The sequence below is a fragment of the Eurosta solidaginis genome, chromosome 4, assembly GCF_040869045.1.
Source record: "Eurosta solidaginis isolate ZX-2024a chromosome 4, ASM4086904v1, whole genome shotgun sequence".
Classification (NCBI taxonomy): Eukaryota; Metazoa; Arthropoda; class Insecta; order Diptera; family Tephritidae; genus Eurosta; species Eurosta solidaginis.
The window spans coordinates 154378707-154399251 of NC_090322.1; the positions used below are offsets into that span (position 1 = coordinate 154378707).

Below are 20545 nucleotides of genomic sequence, written 5' to 3' on the forward strand. Positions count from 1 at the left end.
AACTAACCCGACCATCTCCGGACCTATTGATATGACTACATTGAACCTTCTAGGGATTGAATATTAATAATGACCGCAATGCGAAAGTCTGCTAAAATTTACCATTCTCCATGGAATGCTACATATATAACTTCCCACGTTTTGAGTCAGTAATGAAAAGACCAAATTTACTAAAATTTTAATTGGTTGTGGGTAAGGTGTTGATGTCCTCTCTTAACGCAATGTAATGGCAACGGTGACGCAGGGAAAATAATAAAAATCCTATAAATCTACTGATCATAATTAATTAATCCCTCCCTTTCTATGCAGTTGTATGCATACATACATATGGGTTTTGTTCTCCAAACGCTATTTAAAGAAATCAATTGGTATTTACATGAACTTCGAACTCTTTGGTATTTGCCTTCTTCAGTTGATTATCAACAAAAGCATGACAAATTATCATTAACAAATTCATACATGTTGTTTATATATTTAATATGGTAGGCAATTTACTTACCCTTTCTGGTGCGATGATCTTGGACAATCGGGCCGACTAGACGAGATTTATTTTGCTTTAACAGAGCGTGCTTAACGCGAACCATATCATGTTAGGGCACAATTTCGATTATGCAACCAATCAAAGAAATGTGGTTGTAATACTGCTATGACAGCAGCAGCAGCTCCCGGTGGCGGCACATAAACAACAGTTGCATTTTTTGCTTCGGCTACCTATTCAATTTTAATTCACATTACATTATCTTCTATTGCAATTTTTAATCAATACAAATCAATATAAATTACCGAAGCAAATACTGGCAAACCAAGATGCGTAGTTCCACCCTTTTTTGGGAAAATACATCCAACCAATTTTGTACCGTATTCCAAAGCATGTTGGTTGTGGAAAGTACCTTGTTTACCGGTAAATCCTTGGCAAATGACACGTGAATCTGCATTTAATTGTAGGTTTCTTGTTGTTTTGGCATATCCTGAGCTGAATCGCACCCCGGCAGAGATGATATATATTAGAATAATATAACATTTTTTTATTATTTAAAAATACACATACGTATGAATGAAGAGTAAATAATGTTGCTTTGGTTGTAGCGATAAGGACACTCCCCGGGAGCGATTTAGTATGACCACCTGAAACCTTCTAGGCCATCCCGTCGATTCTATACAACTTTCAGATTCTAAAAACGGATCTCTACACGCGTCTTTTGATACCACCTTTGTTTAGGTTGTGCACTGTCTTGAAAACGTTACCTTTTTTGGTTTTGGAAATCGAATCTTCCAATTCCAATTGGTGGCAAGAGGACTTGGCTGCATCTAGTTAATGCGCCAGGTTAATTTAGAAGTGCCTAAACCGCTAACACACGTCACACCTAAAAGCCCGTAGCACAAGCACTTTTTTAGTTTTTTAGTTTAATTACCACAATTATAGTTTTTCATCGTTTTAAAATGTTTACCGGAATAATTAATAAATTTTCGTATTAAAAAGACGCTGTCATTTCGATGACAGCAAGAAACGTCGATGTGTTAGTGGAGAGCGAAAAAAGCTTTGAATGTGTGGGTGAACTAGTTACCTCCGTCTTGTAGGGTTATAGCTTTTTATTCTAGTCTACGACACGTTTCAACTTGTTATACTCAGTTGAGCAGAGCTCACAGAGTATATTAACTTTGATTGGATAACGTTTGGTTGTACAGGTATAAAGGAATCGAGATAGATATAGACTTCCATATATCAAAATCATCAGGATCGAAAAAAAATTTGATTGAGCCATGTCCGTACGTCCGTCCGTTAACACGATAACTTGAGTAAATTTTGAGGTATCTTGATGAAATTTGGTATGTAGGTTCCTGAGCACTCATCTCAGATCGCTATTTAAAATGAACGATATCGAACTATAACCACGCCCACTTTCTCGATATCGAAAATTTCGAAAAACCGAAAGAGTGCGATAATTCATTACCAAAGACGGATAAAGAGATGAAGCTTGGTAGGTGAGTTGAAATTATGATGCAAAATAGAAAATTAGTAAAATTTTTGAAAATGGGCGTGGCACCGCCCACTTTTAAAAGAAGGTAATTTAAAAGTTTTGCAAGCTGTAATTTGGCAGTCGTTGAAGATATCATGATGAAATTTGGCAGGAACGTTACTCCTGTTGCTATATGTATGCTTAATAAAAATTGGCAAAATCGGAGAACGACCACGCCCACTTTAAAAAAAAAATCTTTAAAGTCAAATTTTAAAAGAAAAGTTAATATCTTTACAGTATATAAGTAAATTATGTCAACATTCAACTCCAGTAATGATATGGTGCAACAAAATACAAAAATAAAAGAAAGCTTCAAAATGGGCCTGGCTCCGCCCTTTTGATTTAATTTGTCTAGGATACCTTTAATGCCATGAGTCGAACAAAAATTTATCAATCCTTGTGAAACTTGGTAGGGGCATAGATTCTATGACGATAACTGCTTTCTATGAAAATGGGCGAACATGGTTGAGGCTACACTCAGTTTTTATACACAGTCGACCGTCTGTCCTTCCGCTCGGCCGTTAACACGATAACTTGAGCAAAAATCGATATATCTTTACTAAATTTATTCCACGTACTTATCTGAAGTAACTTTATCTTGGTATAAAATATGGCCGAAATCCGACCATGACCACGCCCACTTTTTCGATATCGAAAATTACGTAATGCCATAATTTTATGCCAAATACGAAAAAAAGGGATGAAACATGGTAATTGGATTGGTTTATTGACGCGAAATATAACTTTGGAAAAAACTTTGTAAAATGGTTGTGACACCTACCATATTAAGTAGAAGAGAATGAAAAAGTTCTGCAGGGCGAAACAAAAAACCCTTGAAATCTTGGCAGGAATACTGTTAGTGGTTCTGGGTCAACCTGGTCTACATTTTGGTCGATATCTCGAAAAGACGTCCACTTATATAACTAAGGACCACTCCCTTTTAAAATACTCATTAACATCTTTGATTTGATACCCATATCGTAGAAACAAATTCTAGAGTCAGCCCTGGTCCACCTTTATGGCGATATCCCTAAATGGCGTCCACCTATAGAACTATGGCCCACTCTTTCTTAAAATACTCTTTAATACCTTCCATTTGATACACAAGCCATACAAACACATTCCAGGGTTACCCTAGGATCATTTTCCTACATGGTGATTTTCCCTTATTTTGTCTTCATAGCTCTCAACTGAGTATGTAATGTTCGGTTACACCCGAACTAAGCCTTCATTACTTGTTTTATATCTAAGTTGCCGTGGTCTTTAAACGATTTCGTCCATTTATACCAGAAACATTTTCTACTATAGGGAAAATTTATTACCCAATTTTATTACGATCTGTTAATTTTTCTTCGAGTTATGGCTCCCGAAACATTGAAAATTGCTTAGTAATAAAAGGGGTGGTGCCACACCCATTTCAAAAATTTTAGTGTTTTCCAATTTAATGTTATAATTCAATTTAGAAAGTAAAATTCTATTGATATAATGCTCCTTTTCGCTAAGATATAGCTTATTATTTTCGTCTATGACCCTTTTAAAAATCTTTTATATAAAAGTGGGCGTGGTCTTTAATCGATCTCGTCCACTTTTTCTGGTAATAGTTCCTGCTATAGGGAAAATCGGTGTACCCAATTTTATTAGGATCCGTTAATTTTTCTTCAAATTATGGCTCCCGGAACATAGAAAATTGCTTAGTCAAAAAGGGGCGGTGCCACGCCCATTTTTTAAAATTTGAAGTTTTTCCAACTTATTGTTATAAATCCACTGGGGAAATGAAATACCATTGATATAAAGCTCTTTTTTGCAATGATATAGCTTATTTTGTTCGTCTACCAGCCTTTTAGAAATCGTTTATATAAAAGTGGGCGTGGTCCTTAACTGATTTCCTTAATTTTTCTTCAAAGCATTCCTTATAGTGCCGAATTTTGTTGCGATAGGTTTAACGATTTTTGATTTATGAATAATAGTATTTGTAAAATTGATTTTATTACAAGTGGGCGGTGCCGCGCCCATTTTAAAATTTTTTTCAAATTTTTATCAGGAATCTTAATATCAGTCCACACGTCAAATTTCAACATTCTAGGTGTATTATTTACTAAATATAAAGGTTTTTGTGTTTACCTAAATTTTATATGTATATATAAAGTGGGCGTGGTTCAGCCTACACAATGAAACTTCTCCTAACGGACTGAGGCTGATTGACTTTGCCGGTGCTCGAAACATGGTCATATCCAGCACGAGGTTCATTCATAAAAAGATACATCAAGCTACATGGCTATCTCCTGATCGAAATACTCGCAATCAGATCGATCACGTTGTGATAGACGGACGGCATGCCTCCAGTGTTTTAGATGTGAATACAGGAGCAGTGGGAGTATATTTCCAAAGGACTTCGTACTGCCGCCGAGGAAAAAGTTGGTTACCGGCGACCACGAAAAAACAACTGGTACGGTGAAGAGTGCCGCGTTGCAACTGAAAGAAAATACGCTGCCTACAGGGCTACGTTAAAAGCGAGCGCGACAAGAGGAGTGTGCGAACGCCATCGTGAGTTGAAAAATGAAGCGAGACGCCTTTTCAGGAAGAAAAAAGCAGAAGCAGAAAGGCGTGAATGCGAGGAGCTTGAGCTGCTAGCCACCAAGAATAACGCCCGAAAATTTTACCGTAAAATACGGCGACAGACCGAAGGTTTTAAGACCGGGGCAAGCTCCTGTAGGAACGAAAACGGCGTTCTTGTAACTGATGTCCAGAGAGTGCTTAGATTATGGAGGGAACACTTCTCTGTTCTCCTAAATGGAGGCAGCAATTTAGCGCGAAGAGATGAAGACCCCGATCTCGCAATCGATGATGATGGAATATATGTCCCCCCGCCCGATTATGACGAAGTTAGAATAGCAATAACCAGATTGAAAACCAACAAGGCCGTGGGCGCTGATGGATTGCATGCGGAGGTATTCAAGTACGGCGGCGAGGATTTGGTAAGGCGCATGCAGCAGCTTCTTAGTAAAATATGGGCGGAAGAGTGCATGTCCGACGGTTGGAATCTAAGTGTTCTTTGTCCAGTCCACAAGAAGGGGGATACTGCAAAATGCACCAACTATCGTGGAATCAGCCTTCTCAATATCGCATGTAAGGTCCTTTTAAGTGTATTGTGCGAAAGATTGAAGCCCACCGTAAACCGGCTGATTGGACCTTATCAGCGCGGCTTCAGACCTGGTAAATCTACCATCGACCAGATTTTCACAATGTGCCAAATCTAGAAAAAACCCGTGAAAAAAGAATAGACACACATCACCCCTTCATCGACTTTAAAGCCGTCTTCGACAGCACGAAAAGGAGCTGCCTATATGCCACTATGTCTGAATTTGGTTTCCCCGCAAAACTTATACGGCTGTGCAATACGACGTTGAGCAACACTACCAGCTCAGTCAGAATTGGGAAGGACCTCTCCAGACAGGGTGACCCCCTAACGCGCGATTTCTTTAATTTGATGCTGGAGAAAATTATACTAGTTGCAGAACTTAACCGCACTGGAGCAATATACTATAAAAGCGTGCAATTACTGGCATATGCTGATGACATTGATTTCATCGGCCTAAACACCCGCGCTGTTAGCTTTGCTTACTCCAAACTGGAAAAAGAAGCGGTAAAGTTGGGTTTGATGGTGAATGAGGACAAAACGAAGTATCTGCTGTCATCGAGCAAAGAGTCAGCGCATATGCGCCTTGGCAACCACGCCTTAACAGCCATAATTTCGAAATAGTAAAATACTTCGTTTATTTGGGAACCAGTATCAACACTACCAACAACATCAGCACAGAAATCCAGCGAAGAATCAATTTTGCCAATAAATGCTACTTTGGACTAGGTAGGCAATTGAAAAGAAAAGTCCTCTCTCGGCGAATGAAAATCATACTCTACAAGTCACTTATCGTACCCGTCCTGCTATATGGGGTAGAAGCATGGACCATGACAACAGCAGATGAAACGGCTTTGGGAGTGATCGAGAAAAAAGTTCTTCGATAGATTTATGGAACTCTACGCGTTGGCGATGGGGAGTACCGAAGAAGATTTAATGATGAGTTGTACGAGCTATACGCAGACATCAACATAGTCCAGGGAATTAAAACGCAGCGGCTGCGCTGGCTAGGCCATGTTATGCGAATGAAAGATGATGCTCCGGAACCCGCCTATGGAAGCAGAGGTAGAGGGCGGCCCCTACTCCGTTGGAAGGACCAGGTGGAAAACGATTTAAACTCCCTTGGTGTGACCAATTGGCGCCGGTTGGCGGAGCGAAGGAGCGACTGGCGCCCCTTGATGGACGGCCATAACCGTTTAGACGGTTAAGCGCCAATTAAGTAAGTAAGTAAGATCGTGTTAACGGACAAACGTTGGAAGTCTACATCTATCTCGATTTTTTTATACCTGTACAACCAACCGGTATTCAATCTAAGTTAATATACTTTGTGTGCAAACCACAGAAAAATTAGTGAAAATTCCAAATTGTGGGCACAAAAATTGGCTGATCAAGTGAAAACTTCCTTGGGAAGGAATATAGTGCATCAGCAGTCCACCGTATCTTACGATCACATGATTTTCATACTCGAATTTCACTCAAAGGCCGTTAATTAATTCAAATAATAAGTTTAGTCATTTGAAATTCGCCAAAAATCATATTTTGAAGGATTCGACTTTTTGGAATATTGTAATATTTTCTGACGAGTCCACGTTTAACATATTTGGGTCACACGTAAGATCGATGGTTTGGCGTAAGCCCAACAAACAACTTGTTACGAAGAATTTACGTGCGTCTGTGAAACAAGGCGGTGGGAGTGTTGTGGTTTGGGCATGTATGACTGCTTCGGGCGATGGAAACCTTGTTTTTATAGATGGAATTATAGATAAGAACATGTATCTTAGCATTCTAAAAGAAATTTTGCTTAAGTGCTGGAAAAATGGGTTTGTGGAGCAACTTTAGATTTTATTAAGACAATGACCCAAAACATAAATCAAGAATTGTGAAGCAGTGGTTGGTATTGAATTGTTTCCACGTAATGGAACCACCAGCGCAGTCTGCTGATTTTAATGGCATTGAGAATTTATGGTCCTAACTAGAAAAAAAAATATCCGAGAACACCATATTTCTAGCAAAGAAACCCTCAAAGGAGCGCTTCTCGAAGAGTGGTCAAAAATTTCACCGGATTTAACTGAAAAACTTTTCAATTCAATAGAAGATCATCTAGAATCAGTTATCTTACAAAAGGGTTACCAGAGTTTACTTATAAATTCAAGCGCTAGTTTTTGTTTCCTTCTTTTATTGCTGCATCATATAAGCTGCTCATGTGAAATATACTGCTTTTTCATTCCTTTTTTGTTTGTAAGGACTAAATTGGAAACGTCTACTTTTTGAAAAGATTTTTAAAATAAAAAACAATGCTAATATTACCATGTCTTTTAATTTTTATACTCAGTTGAGCAGAGCTGACAGAGTATATTAACTTTGATTGCATAACGGTTGGTTGTACAGGTATAAAGGAATCGAGATAGATATAGACTTCCATATATCAACATCATCAGTATCGAAAAAAAATTCGATTGAGCCATGTCCGTCCGTCCGTCCGTCTGTTCGTTAACACGATAACTTGAGTAAATTTTGAGGTATCTTGATGAAATTTGGTACGTAGGCTCCAGGGCACTCATCTCAGATCGCTATTTAAAGTGAACGATATCGGACAATAACCACGCCCACTTTTTCGATATCGAAAATTTCGAAAAATCGAAAAAGTGCGATAATTCATTACCAAATACGCATTAAGCGATGAAACTTGGTAGGTGAGTTGAGCTTATGACGCTGAATAGAAAAGTGGTAAAATTTTGGACAATGGGCGTGGCACCGCCCACTTTTAAATGAAGGTAATTTAGAAGTTTTGCAAGTTGTAATTTGGCAGTCGTTGAAGATATCATGATGAAATTTGGCAGGAACGTTACTCTTATTACTTTATGTCTGCCTAATAAAAATTAGCAAAATCGGAGAACGAACACGCCCACTTTTAAAAAAATTTTTTTTTAAATTCAAATTTTAAAAGAAAAGTTAATATCTTTACAGCATATAAGTAAATTATGCCAACATTCAACTCCAGTAATAATATGGTGCAAAAAAATACAAAAATAAAAGAAAATTTCAAAATGGGCGTGGCTTCGCCCTTTTTCATTTAATTTGTCTAGGATGCTTGTAATGCCATAAGTCGAACAAAAATCAACCAATCCCTTTGAAATTTGGTAGAGGCTTAGCTTCTTGGACGATAACTGTTTTCTGTGAAAAAGGGCGAAATCGATTGAAGCCACGCCCAGTTTTTATACACAGTCGACCGTCTGTCCTTCCGATCGGCCGTTAACATGATAACTTGAGCAAAAATCGATATATCTTTACTAAACTCAGTTCAGGTACTTATCTGAACTCACTTTGTATTGGTGTAAAAAATGGCCGAAATCCGACTATGACCACGCCCACTTTTTCGATATCGAAAATTACGAAAAATGAAAAAAATGCCATAATTATATACCAAATATGAAAAAAGGGATGAACATGGTAATTGTATTGGTCTATTGACGCAAAATATAAATTTAGAAAAAAACTTGTTAAAATGGGTGTGACACCTACCATATTAAGTAGAAGAAAATGAAAAAGTTTTGCAGGGCAAAATCAAAAGCCCTTGGAATCTTGAAAGGAATACTGTACGTGGTATTACATATATAAATAAACTAGCGGTACCCGACAGATGATGTTCTGGATCACCCTGGTCCACATTTTGGTAGATATCTCGAAAACGCTTTCACATATACAACTACCGCCACTCTCTTTTAAAACCCTCATTAATACCTTTAGTTTAATTCCTATATCATACAAACACATTCTAGAGTCACCCCTGGTCCACGTTTATGGCGATATCTCGAAAAGGCGTCCACATATAGAACTAAGGCCCACTCCCTTTTAAAATACTCATTAACACTTTTCATTTGATACCCATATCGTACAAACGCATTCTAGAGTCAACCCTGATCCACCTTTATGGCTATATCCCTAAATGGCGTCCACCTATATAACTATGGCCCACTCCCTCATAAAATACTCTTTAACACCTTTCATTTGATACCCATATTGTACAAACAAATTCTAGAGTCAACCCTGATCCACCTTTATGGCGATATCCCTAAATGGCGTCCACCTATAGAACTATGGCCCACTCCTTCATAAAATACTCTTTAATGCCTTTCATTTGATACACATGTCGTACAAACACATTCCAGGGTTACCCTAGGTTCTTTTTACAACTTCGTGATTTTCCCTTACTTTGTCTCCACAGCTCTCAACTGAGTATGTAATGTTCGGTTACACCCGAACTTAGCCTTCCTTACTTGTTTTAATATTCTTTTGTAATCAAAAGATATGGACTTTGAATAATTCTTTTTGTGACTGCATAAAATAAGATGACTCTGTACAAAGAAGGCGACGCAGAATATGTAGTCATCAGCTAAGCATATAACTAAACAACCAAGCAGGAGCTACAACTATTCTAGAAGGTGAAACGTCTAGACCTTAGGAGAAATATACGAACGAGGCAACAGATGGTACAAAGGCAACACTAGCTGAGGATTAACTAATCAGTTTGATTTAAACACGCTATTAGTTGTGAAGTGAAGTATAATTGTATATCTCCCAAAGAAGTCTAATAAAGACCCCTTTGCAATATGAATATTGGAGTTATTTATTCGAAAGTATAATAAAGGGAATTTCCTAAAATTCGTTACAATATGTACAACCTTCTTTATATATGTATACGGATAGATTAAATTGTGCACATATGATTAAATTGCATACATATGAACATACCAGAAAATTTTACTTTTTTTTTAAGTTTTAACGAAACGCTTACAATTTTTAATGCAAAAGTATTTGTTAAGAGATGTATGCATTCTTAACTTAAAGAACATTAATACGCAAAAACATGTGTGTATGTGAAGCTGATATGGAAGGAAAATAGATACATAAATACATCCACACATACCTATAAACGCACTCCTGAAGCAATAGCTGCGACACATAAGCACTTTTCCATATAGATGAGTTTAACACGAGGAAGGTTATGCATTATGAGTAGATTGCACGTATTTTAATGGAGAACGGTAGAATGAGCGACACTGGCGCCATCTGATATTGAATAGTAGCCATCTCCCAAATTTTATTCCAAGCAAATCATAAGAAGAAGAATTTTACATTTGCTTTGGCTATGGGTGTTGGCACACTTTGCAAGTGAAATTATTTGTCCCACTGGTTGGTAAAATTTCTAAATTTTTCGCAATTGAAAACTGCAATACAGTAATCGATTACGACACAAAATATGTACCCCAGAGGGTTAGGGGGTCAGAATATACCCGCGGTAGGTATGCCTGTCGTAAGAGGCGACTAAAATACCAGATTCAAGGGGCTGTGTAGCGCAACCCTGCAGGTTGCCAGTGCAATATATAGCTTCTCCAAACCCAATTGTCCACCTCACCTATCCGCGGCGAATCCTGTTTCACTACACACACGCTATGGCGACCCTAAGCTCTTCATGGAATTTGGGGTTGGGGAGGGAGGGGATGGCCTGAAAGTTTAATGTGGCCACATAAATCGTTCCCGAGTTGGTCGGGCCAGCACCTTAATGGTGCTGTGGTTCCGGAGCGTACCGGATCTGTATCAGGCAAAGGACCATCACATCGATAACACTGCCCAAAGCCTTCGGGGAGCAACCTTATCGCTACTACAACAACAACAATAACACAAAATATGTTAGCAAGTAATTTTGTTGTATAGGTAGAATGTTTATAACAGTGCTTCGAGAAATTCTGTATGTGAATGGGTAAGGCGTAATAAACTTCAATTGCCAAGTGTGAAGTTCCTTCATATTTACAAACGTAACATCTTGGTTGATAGTGGCGATGTTATTGGAATGCATAAGCTTGGGTTAAACGTATCTATATGAAAAATGTCATTGTACCGCGGCCTTAAAATAACGCTGGCGAATGGTGGCATTTTTCACCATTCGATCTAATTCAACATTTATACAAATATATGACTCATAATGTGATGTGGTGAAAATTTCACTCAAAGCAAGTATGCCCGTACAGTTCACAGCGAACAACCAAACGAACTGCATTTTCAGCCCGTTAGTTTTGTGTTACAAACTGCTAGTTTTGTGTCACATCTTAAAAGTTCACTGTCATGATTTTTTCATAACGCGTCCGAAGAAGTAAAACTTCAAAATAAAAAAAAAACTTTTTTTTTAAGATTTTGATGTTTCTTTTTCTAGGCCAATATTCCAGGAGAATTTGCATTAAAGAAAACTGTATGTTCCAAAATTACCACATACTGAATGCAGCCTCAAGCATTGGTCTTAGGATTCTCGGTGAGATACGACTAGCTATGTTGTGTTAACTACTAATAAATTTTGATGGTATAATTAAGAACATCTAGGACCCCCTTTTCTTGCTATCGCAATGGAACACGCTTTTATTAGAACAATTAGGACTGTGATATAAACTGTAAGCTTTAATAATTTAGGTGTAAAGTTTTAATGTTAAAAATATATAATTATGTACAATATAGAATTTTTTTGTCGCAGACGAAAAAGCCTAATTACCGCTAAAGCTTACAATGAACTTATGAAGTATTATATTTCTTTAGAGTCAATTTATTTTTTACTTTTTAGTTAATTTTATTAACCAATAATAAAAGCTTATTTTTAAAAAAAGTTTTTTTTTCTTTAATTTTATTTTTTACTTTTTAGTTCGTTTTATTAACAAGTAATAGAAGCTTTTTCTTAGAAAATCCTTTTTCTTAAATTTAATTTAAATATGATTTTTTTTTAATTTTTAGTAGGGTAAAATATTGTTTAAATTAGTTACCTAATCTTTACTTAGTTATTTGTAACGTTTCTCATTCTATCCATTTCTTTTAAGGCATCAACTTACTTTTTAGTTAATTTTATTAACCAATAATAAAAGCTTATTTTTAAAGAAGTTTTTTTTTCTTTAATTTTATTTTTTTCTTTAATTTTATTATATCATGATCCGAATATATTGGGGCATATTCATAATCGAAATAAAATGTGACTAAGTTAGTTGAAGCATTTTTGACAGAGAGCACATATAAAATTGTGTCAAACACTGTTAACTAACTTAACTTTGCCTATGTCGCGATCAGTTTACAACTACTTATTGCAGATCTCTGATCTCTGGGTTAAATCTGTTTTAAAATAAAATTCCAACTTTCGCTTAGCTAAAGTTCCATCGCCAAAAATCTGTAAAACAAAATCAAGTGCGCAGAAAAATATGCAACACTTACCGATAACAGCCTAACCGCGTTAGCGTTCCTTGTATCACAGAATTTTTACACTTTGAAAATGACGGCTGTTGTTTGCAAGGTTGCATTCCTTTGAGTTTTCGTTTTCACCATCTGGATTAAAAAAGTCATGAGCCTGGGCATTCGCGCAATTTTAGTGATGTAAATTGCATGGCGCCAGCGCCAATGCGGTGCCAGCTCAATGGTAGCTCATTGACGAAATGACTCCAAGCGAATTTTTGACGCTACTTAGTAGTGAGTGTGTAGTACATTTCACTTGCGCTATTGAGTGAAACGACTTTTGTGTGTCAGGCACGAGTTTGGTGTTATTGGCTCTACTGGCAATGATGACACTGAGCTGATGACGGTAGCGCTGGTAGTTCAGCTTTTGAACCAGAGAAAGAATTGATGACCCGTGTAAATTACTATGGCTTTGGCTATTATTGGTTGTGTATTTGAATCAAATAAATGCTGCAGACATAACAACCGGAGGTATTTTTGAGTTGCATATTTTAGGTTTAATGCACCAATTAATATGGGTGTGTTTGAGCAGCCAAATAATAACAGTAGTATTGCTAAAGTACTGGTTAGTTGATGGAACGTCGCTAACTTCCTAGCGATGATCAATAGATTTTCAATATTTCGTTCAACGAACGCGCGTAATTGCCACATCTGCTCAAATTTTCAAAGATATTCCATTCTTGATTTAACTTAAGCTGTTATGCCAATATTTTTCAGCCAGCTTTTTTCAAATAGGTAATTTTTCCAAAATCAAAATAAATTACAGAAAAGATTACAGAGCTAACCAGCCTTAAAAATTCAGCTATGTTGGTTATACACAGATTAGCGCAGTATACCGCAGACCCTACTCTTTCCACTACTTTGGAACCATCGGTGTACACATGTATCGCCTCGTCCGCCATTTGCGCACCCTTGCGCCAACCGTCCACCTCTATTGTGGCCTTAAGGTCTCCCTCAAAGCGCAGATAGGGAATCATGTAGTCTGTTCGTCTTGTGATTGATGACGCTATACTAATATGGCCGTATGGTCGGCGCTCAAGCTGCACCGAGGCACCGAACCTGGTTGCAGTTGTTAAAGCTCTATTATTTGCTACCAGGTCTACAGGTGGAATGTGCAGAATGGCATACAGTGCAGCTGTCGGGGTTGTTTTCAGGGCTTCGGTAATGCTAAGCATTGATAGTCTACGTACCCCTCTAATTTTTTGAGGCAGGTTGCTTTTTATGTGGCTTTCCACCAAACAAGAACTCCATAGTATAGGATAGGTAGTATAGGAATTGTTGCTAAAATCCATCAAAATCAATCAGCCAGTACGAGCGAATGAGTAAGATTAACTTTGTCCCAGTAGCTAAGCATAAAATTTTACTGTTAGCAATAAAATATACAAAATTATTTACGCATTAGGCTTAGAGCGCCAAAGGCTTTAATTTAATTTTTTATTTTTTTTTTTCGATTTGTTTATAATACAAAATTCTTTTACTTTTTTCATTTGAATTTATTCCATAATAGTATTGGAAACCGTAAAAACTTTTACTAATTCAAACTTCTTTAATATACCTCAAGCTGTATTGAGTTTTTATTGTTTATTTTTATTTACCACTACCATTGCATTTATTCAAACGAATGTATGTACATAAGTACATACACAACTTACAAGCAGACACAAGTTTATTATTTACCAGTGTGAGTGGAATAAAAAAATCAGTTTCAGTTGTTGTGACTATGCCAATAAAAAAAGGCTGCCGAAATCGAAGTTTCAGCAAAAGTAAAATCGGTAACAGCCGTTGCCTTGCGAATATATAAAAATTTATTTCAACACTTAAATGTTCAATTATTGTGAACGTGCCACGATAACTAAGGCTGTTGAGAAGGGGGCAATGAACGTAATCTTTAACTCAGACATCACAAATCTTATTTACAATAATCATAAAAAAAAAAAAAACAAGTAAGGAAGGATAAGTTCGGGTGAAACCGAACATTACATACTCAGCTGAGAGCTGTGGAGACAAAATAAGGTAAATCACCATGTAGTAAAAAGAACCTAGGGTAACCCTGGAATGTGCTTGTATGACATGTGTATCAAATGAAAGGCATTAAAGAGTATTTTATGAAGGAGTGGGCCATAGTTCTATAGGTGGACGCCATTTAGGGATATCGCCATAAAGGTGGATCAGGGTTGACTCTAGAATGCGTTTGTACGATATGGGTATCAAATGGAAGGTATTAAAGAGTATTTTAGGAGGGAGTGGACCATAGTTCTATAGATGGACGTCAGGGCTGGCTCCAGAATTTGTTTGTACGATATGGGTATCAAATGAAAGTGTTAATGAGTGTTATAAAAGGGAGTGGTCCTAAGTTCTATAGGAGAACGACTTTTGGAGATATCGCCATAAAGGTGGACCAGGGGTGACTCTAGAATGTGTTTGTACGATATGGGTATCAAATTAAAGGTATTAATGAGGGGTTTAAAAGGGAGTGGCCCTTAGTTGTATATGTGAAGGCGTTTTCCAGATATCGAACAAAATGTGGACCAGGGTTACCCAGAACATCATCTGTCGGGCACCGCTAGTTTATTTATATATATAATACCGTGGACAGTATTCCTACCAAAATTCCAAGGGCTTTTGATTTCGCCCTGCAAAACTTTTTCATTTTCTTCTACTTAATATGGTAGGTGTCACACACATTTTACAAAGTTTTTTTCTAAAGTTATATTTTGCGTCAATAAACCAATCCAATTACCATGTTTCATCCCTTTTTTCGTATTTGGTATTGGTATAATTATGGCATTTTTTTCACTTTTCGTAATTTCGATATCGAAAAAGTGGACGTGGTCATAGTCTGATTTCGGCCATTTTTTACACCAATACAAAGTGAGTTCAGGTGACTACGTGAACTGAGTTTAGTAAAGATATATCGATTTTTGCTCAAGTTATAGTGTTAACGGCCGAGCGGAAGGACAGACGGTCGACTGAGTATAAAAACTGGGCATGGCTTCAACCGATTTCGCCCTTTTTCACAGGAAACAGTTATCGTCCTATGATCTAAGCCCCTACCAAATTTCACAAGGATTGGTAAATTTTTGTTCGACTTATGGCTTTGAAAGTATCCTAGACAAATTAAATGAAAAAGGGCGGAGCCACGCCCATTTTGAAATTTTCTTTTATTTTTGTATTTTGTTGCACCATATCATAACTGGAGTTAAATGTTGACATAATTTACTTTTATACTGTAAAGATATTAAATTTTTTGTTAAAATTTGACTTAAAAAATTTTTTTTTTAAAAGTGGGCGTGTTCGTCATCCCATTTTGCAAATTTTTATTTAGCACATATATAGGAATATGTGTAACGTTCCTGCCAAATTTTATCATGATATCTTCAACGACTGTCAAATTACAGCTTGGAAAAAAGGCTTAACCTACACATTGCGAGCAAAAAAAATATAAACAAAGTGTTTTGTGCACTTGAGCCAAAATTGCCTTATCTATAACTTTGTATCGGTATATCGTAGGGCTTTGATTTTTTTGGAGCTGGTGCTTTGGGAATTTAAGCTTTTCGTAAAGATATTGAGATGTTTTGAACTCGATGAGCTTGAACATATAAATACAATTTCACGCCTCAGTGTACTCAAAAATACTGCATCCTAGTATTTCGCGCTTAAATAGAGAGATGTGGTCATATTTCCTTATGCCGTAGACATAACGCGTGATATTGTTGAACGCAACATCAATTTTGCGGTACGAGGCAGAATCAAACTGACTATAAACTAGCTCAGAGTACGTTATGTGTGGGACTACAGCTGAACAGCTAGCTTTTTTCTTGTCTCTAATACTAGGTTCAAACACACAACAAATTGGCAATTTATACTATTTGGGAAATTTATTACGCAATTTGTCATATAATAAATTGTAATAATAAATTGCCAATTTAAAAAAAATTGCGTAATAAATTGTTTCAAACTGCAAATGCAACATTGTAAAGTGTGTTTATTGAGTATATTTTAACGTCAGTTACGCATGGCTGAACTATGTGGTTGGCTCATCTCATCAGCTGATTTTATGTCTTTCATTTCACTGGAGCAGGGATTGTCAAAAGAAGATGGCAAACTCAAAATGAAACCAAAACATTGAACACATTTTCTTACAACACACAAAAATGTCAAAGTTTTATATTTTCATTCCATTTCATTCGCCTAATAATGTGCGTGTTCATTTTGACAGTCTGAACAAAGGTATGTTCTTGCTGTAGAGATGAGCCCACCCGCTATCAAATTACTATTGTGTAAGCTAAATCGAGTTGTATGAACAGCACTCAATTCAAATCGAAATTTCCGCAATTTATTTTTCTGTTTGAACATAGTATAAGGGAGTAAACGAGGCAGACATTCTCAATCTACGTAAAACCCAATAAACATTACTCACGACTTTATTAACGTGGTCAACACAGTTCAATTTAGAATTTATCACAAAACTCAAATTCTTAATTTTGTCAGTAAACGGAAGAACACTATTGCCAACTAACAATTTAGGAATATCTTCAACGTGCACAACACTGTTACTAATGGGCAACACATAGGGCTTTTGAGCATTTAGACAGAGACAGTTTTCAAACGCCCATTTCGAAATTGCAGACAAATAACTATTAATTTTAAAACACAAATCCTCGACGAGACCAACACGGCTAGACAAATATAATTGAATGTCATCGGCATAAGCATGGACATTAACGTATTGGCAAACAGAGAACACATCATTGACAAAAAGACTAAACAGGAGAGGGCCTAGTACAGATCCTTGTGGTACACCCGAGGAAACAGTACATGGTTTTGATGCAGAGCCTTTGCATAACACTCTCTGGGTCCTTCTCGCCAAATAACTAGCCATAAGCTTTACAGAACTGTCAGAGAACCCAAAATAGGACTCCAGCTTTTTGCATAGGAGACTATGGCGGACTGAGTCAAATACCTTAGAGAAATCAAGGAGACACAGGAGAGTAAGGTCACTATTATCAAATTTTATTCTTATATCGTCCAGTATTTTTATTATTGCAGTAGAGCAACTATGCTTGGATCTAAACCCTGATTGGAATGGGCTTAAAAGGTGGTGATCTAGGATATATTTTGAAATTTGAGCAGCCATCAAGGACTCACTGACTTTTGCAAAAGCAGATAAGATGCTAATAGGCCTATAATTACTAAGCTCGACTGCATTATTTATTTTGGCGACGGGAATAATCAACGCCTTTTTCCATTCCTTTGGAAAACATGACGTTGTGAAGCAGTGGTTAATTATATGTGTGAGAGTTCCTAAAATATATGGCAGCACTAGTTTCACGAACTTCAAACATATTCCATCTTCACCAATTGCATTGGACTTAATGGCCATAAGTGATTTTAGAACCTCTTCCTCCGACACTGCCCTAAACTCAAAGTTATTCTCCGGTGAAAGGTTTCTAGTTATATGATAAGGTACAGGATTGACCCGGCGGTTGCCTGAGCTAACAAAATAGTCATTAAGGGTATCCGGGTCAACCTGACACTCAGATTGCTGCTTACCGTGTATATTTAGATTTCTCAAATTGCGCCATAAGTCTTTTGAAGGTAGTGACGGGTTTAGCTTATAATCGCAGTACATCTGTTTCGCTTTTCTGGTAATATCAGTGGCTTTATTCCGGGCGATTTTATACTGCGACCAGGCAAACTCGGTTTTGCTCCTCTTCCACTAGGAGTAAAGCTTGTTACGATATTTAATTGCATATCTCACTTTACCGTTATACAAAGGAACAGAGTTAGTTTTAACACTCACTTTTTTTTAGAGGGACGTGTGTATCATAAAGTTTACCAAGAGTTTTATTCAAAAAGTTCAGCTTCGCATCCACCGTAGCAATACTCCAACACGCGGTCCAGTCGACATTAGACAAATCCCAAAACAACGAGCGTAGGTAACATCCAATGTACAAAAAACTAAGTCATGGTCCGAAATAAAGCTAATTTGGTCAAACTTAAGAACATGGTCCGGGACTTGACGTGATAAAGAGATCTACCAAGCTCGGAGTCGTATTTTGCGAATATCTTGTTGGTAAATGTGTGTTTACGATGGTGAGACCTGCAGCTGAGACATGATCGAGCAATTTATTGGTATATGAGTCATCAACAAGAATATTAACATTAAAGTCACCACATATAACTTAACGCTCATAATCAATCAAAAACGGGGCTATCTCGGCAAAGAACGAGTCTAACAGAAAACACTTATTGGGGTTGTATACACATGATATTAATACTTTATTCGAGTTATCTGAGATTTCAGCAATAATAAACTCCGTATCATTGTTTTTTGATTCCACTAGGGTTCTAACTTTAAGGGAAGTCTTGCAATAGATGGCAACGCCTCCTCCCTTTTTAGATGTTCGATCAACGCGCGTAAGTCTATAGTTAGGGATATTGTAGTAGAAATCGGATATGTCATTAGAAAACCAGGTTTCTGAACTCACACGATTTTTCGTCTATGCAATGTCTCTATATTATATCGTTTCTGTCATCACCGATCGCAGTTTTTTTGGTAAGCTTTCATGCAAAAACACTGATCCATAACCCGGCAAATCAACATCAGAGAGCGCAAGCGATCTCTTTTTGACTTGCAGAACACAGCGATAGATTTTATAAGTTGATTTCGGTCAGGTGCAGAAAACAATTTCACAGCGATGGGTGAATTGTGTGTTTATTGACGGACGGACATGACTAAACAAAAATTTCTTTTTTCGACCAGATCATTTTGATATATAGAAGTCTCTGTGAGCTCTGCTGAGCTGAGTATAAAAAAAAAACCAATTTCTGTTACTCTGCGTGAGTTCTATGACGAAACTTTTTGTACTCTTCTTGTCCTCTGACATATTTATGTGTTAGGCTAAACTTGAAAGTTACCTAGCAATCGATCGAATGATTCAAAATCTTATAAAAATTTTCTATTTACCGCGACTCATGTGCCATCTTTCGCAATTTCTTCCCACATGTTGGGGAGTCACCGTGCCCGGATTTAAGTGTAAGAGTTCAAGGTTCTAGCTCATTGAGCAGTTACTTAAAATGTGTCGCAATATGCCACATGCTTTGGAACTGTTTTTTAAAGATCTCTAAATTACTTGATCCTTGCCACATAAAGCAAATTTCTAAATTTTGGAAGTTTTTAAAAACGATTAGCCTCAGCCACCTAATCATCATTAATTGGCACTTAACCGACTAAGCGGTTTTAGCCGTTTCAAAGCAAGTCACGTCAGCTATCCCTGTTTCGCGATAACTAACGCCAATTGGAGCACCAAGGGAAGTCACGTCTACTTCCTCTGCTTCCAAACTGCGATCTTGACTGAAATAATTTCTTGGCCAGAGCGTCATCGTCTACTCGCCTGATATAACTTAGGAAGCGAAGCATTTGTGTTTTTATTCGCTGCAATATCGTATTTTCTGTGTAAAGCTTAAAGAGCTCACCATTGTACCTTCCTCGGTAATTGCCGTTGGCATCGCGGATAGGACCATAAATTTTCCGGAGAAATTTTTCTTTCGAACACTCCCCGAGCCAGCAGTATAGCGCCATCTAATATCTGACAATCGGAATATGTGGATCCGTGATTGAGCTTTGAAATCGTTCTGGGGCCCCAACTAAGTTGAAAGGTTGGCGCTAGGATGCAGAAATAACAGTATATATGTACTATGCACGTGTATACCGATGACTCCGTATTACCAGAAAGGGACAAGTCTGCCGTTTACTGTATAAATCCAGATATAAGTAGATCCGTGTTTCAGGCGGAAATTATGGTCGCGTAGAAAGCAGCGTTTGGTAGTTAGGCGGCGGTTGAGGCAATAATCCCACACAATACCTCATCAAGAAGTGTCTTCGAATGTAAAGAAGCATTGGAAAAACTTCGCTCAGGCTGGACCTTACATCTGTATATGCTTCCCGGACATAAATGGATAGAAGGTAATGAAAAGGCCAACGAGTTGGCAAAGTAGGTTGCAGCACTCGCTGAATCGACTGTAAACGTCATAATCCGTTTGGGAGAAATCAAAAGAAACCAGAAGTTGCATATGATCTATCAAGCAGGAAAGACATGGACATAAGCGTGGGGATGCAAAATTT

The 20545-nt window shown here is 37.4% G+C and overlaps 1 long non-coding RNA gene across 1 annotated transcript; it reads right to left on the reverse strand.

Annotated features, from left to right (window-relative positions):
* Nucleotides 1-584: 584 nt before the first annotated feature.
* Nucleotides 585-1403, reverse strand: LOC137248267 (uncharacterized). Its single transcript, XR_010952141.1, has 3 exons — nt 1246-1403; nt 784-973; nt 585-711 (listed from the first exon to the last, which is right to left on the reverse strand). It is a non-coding gene; the product is annotated as an uncharacterized lncRNA (long non-coding RNA).
* Between the last annotated feature and the right edge of the window lie 19142 nt (nt 1404-20545).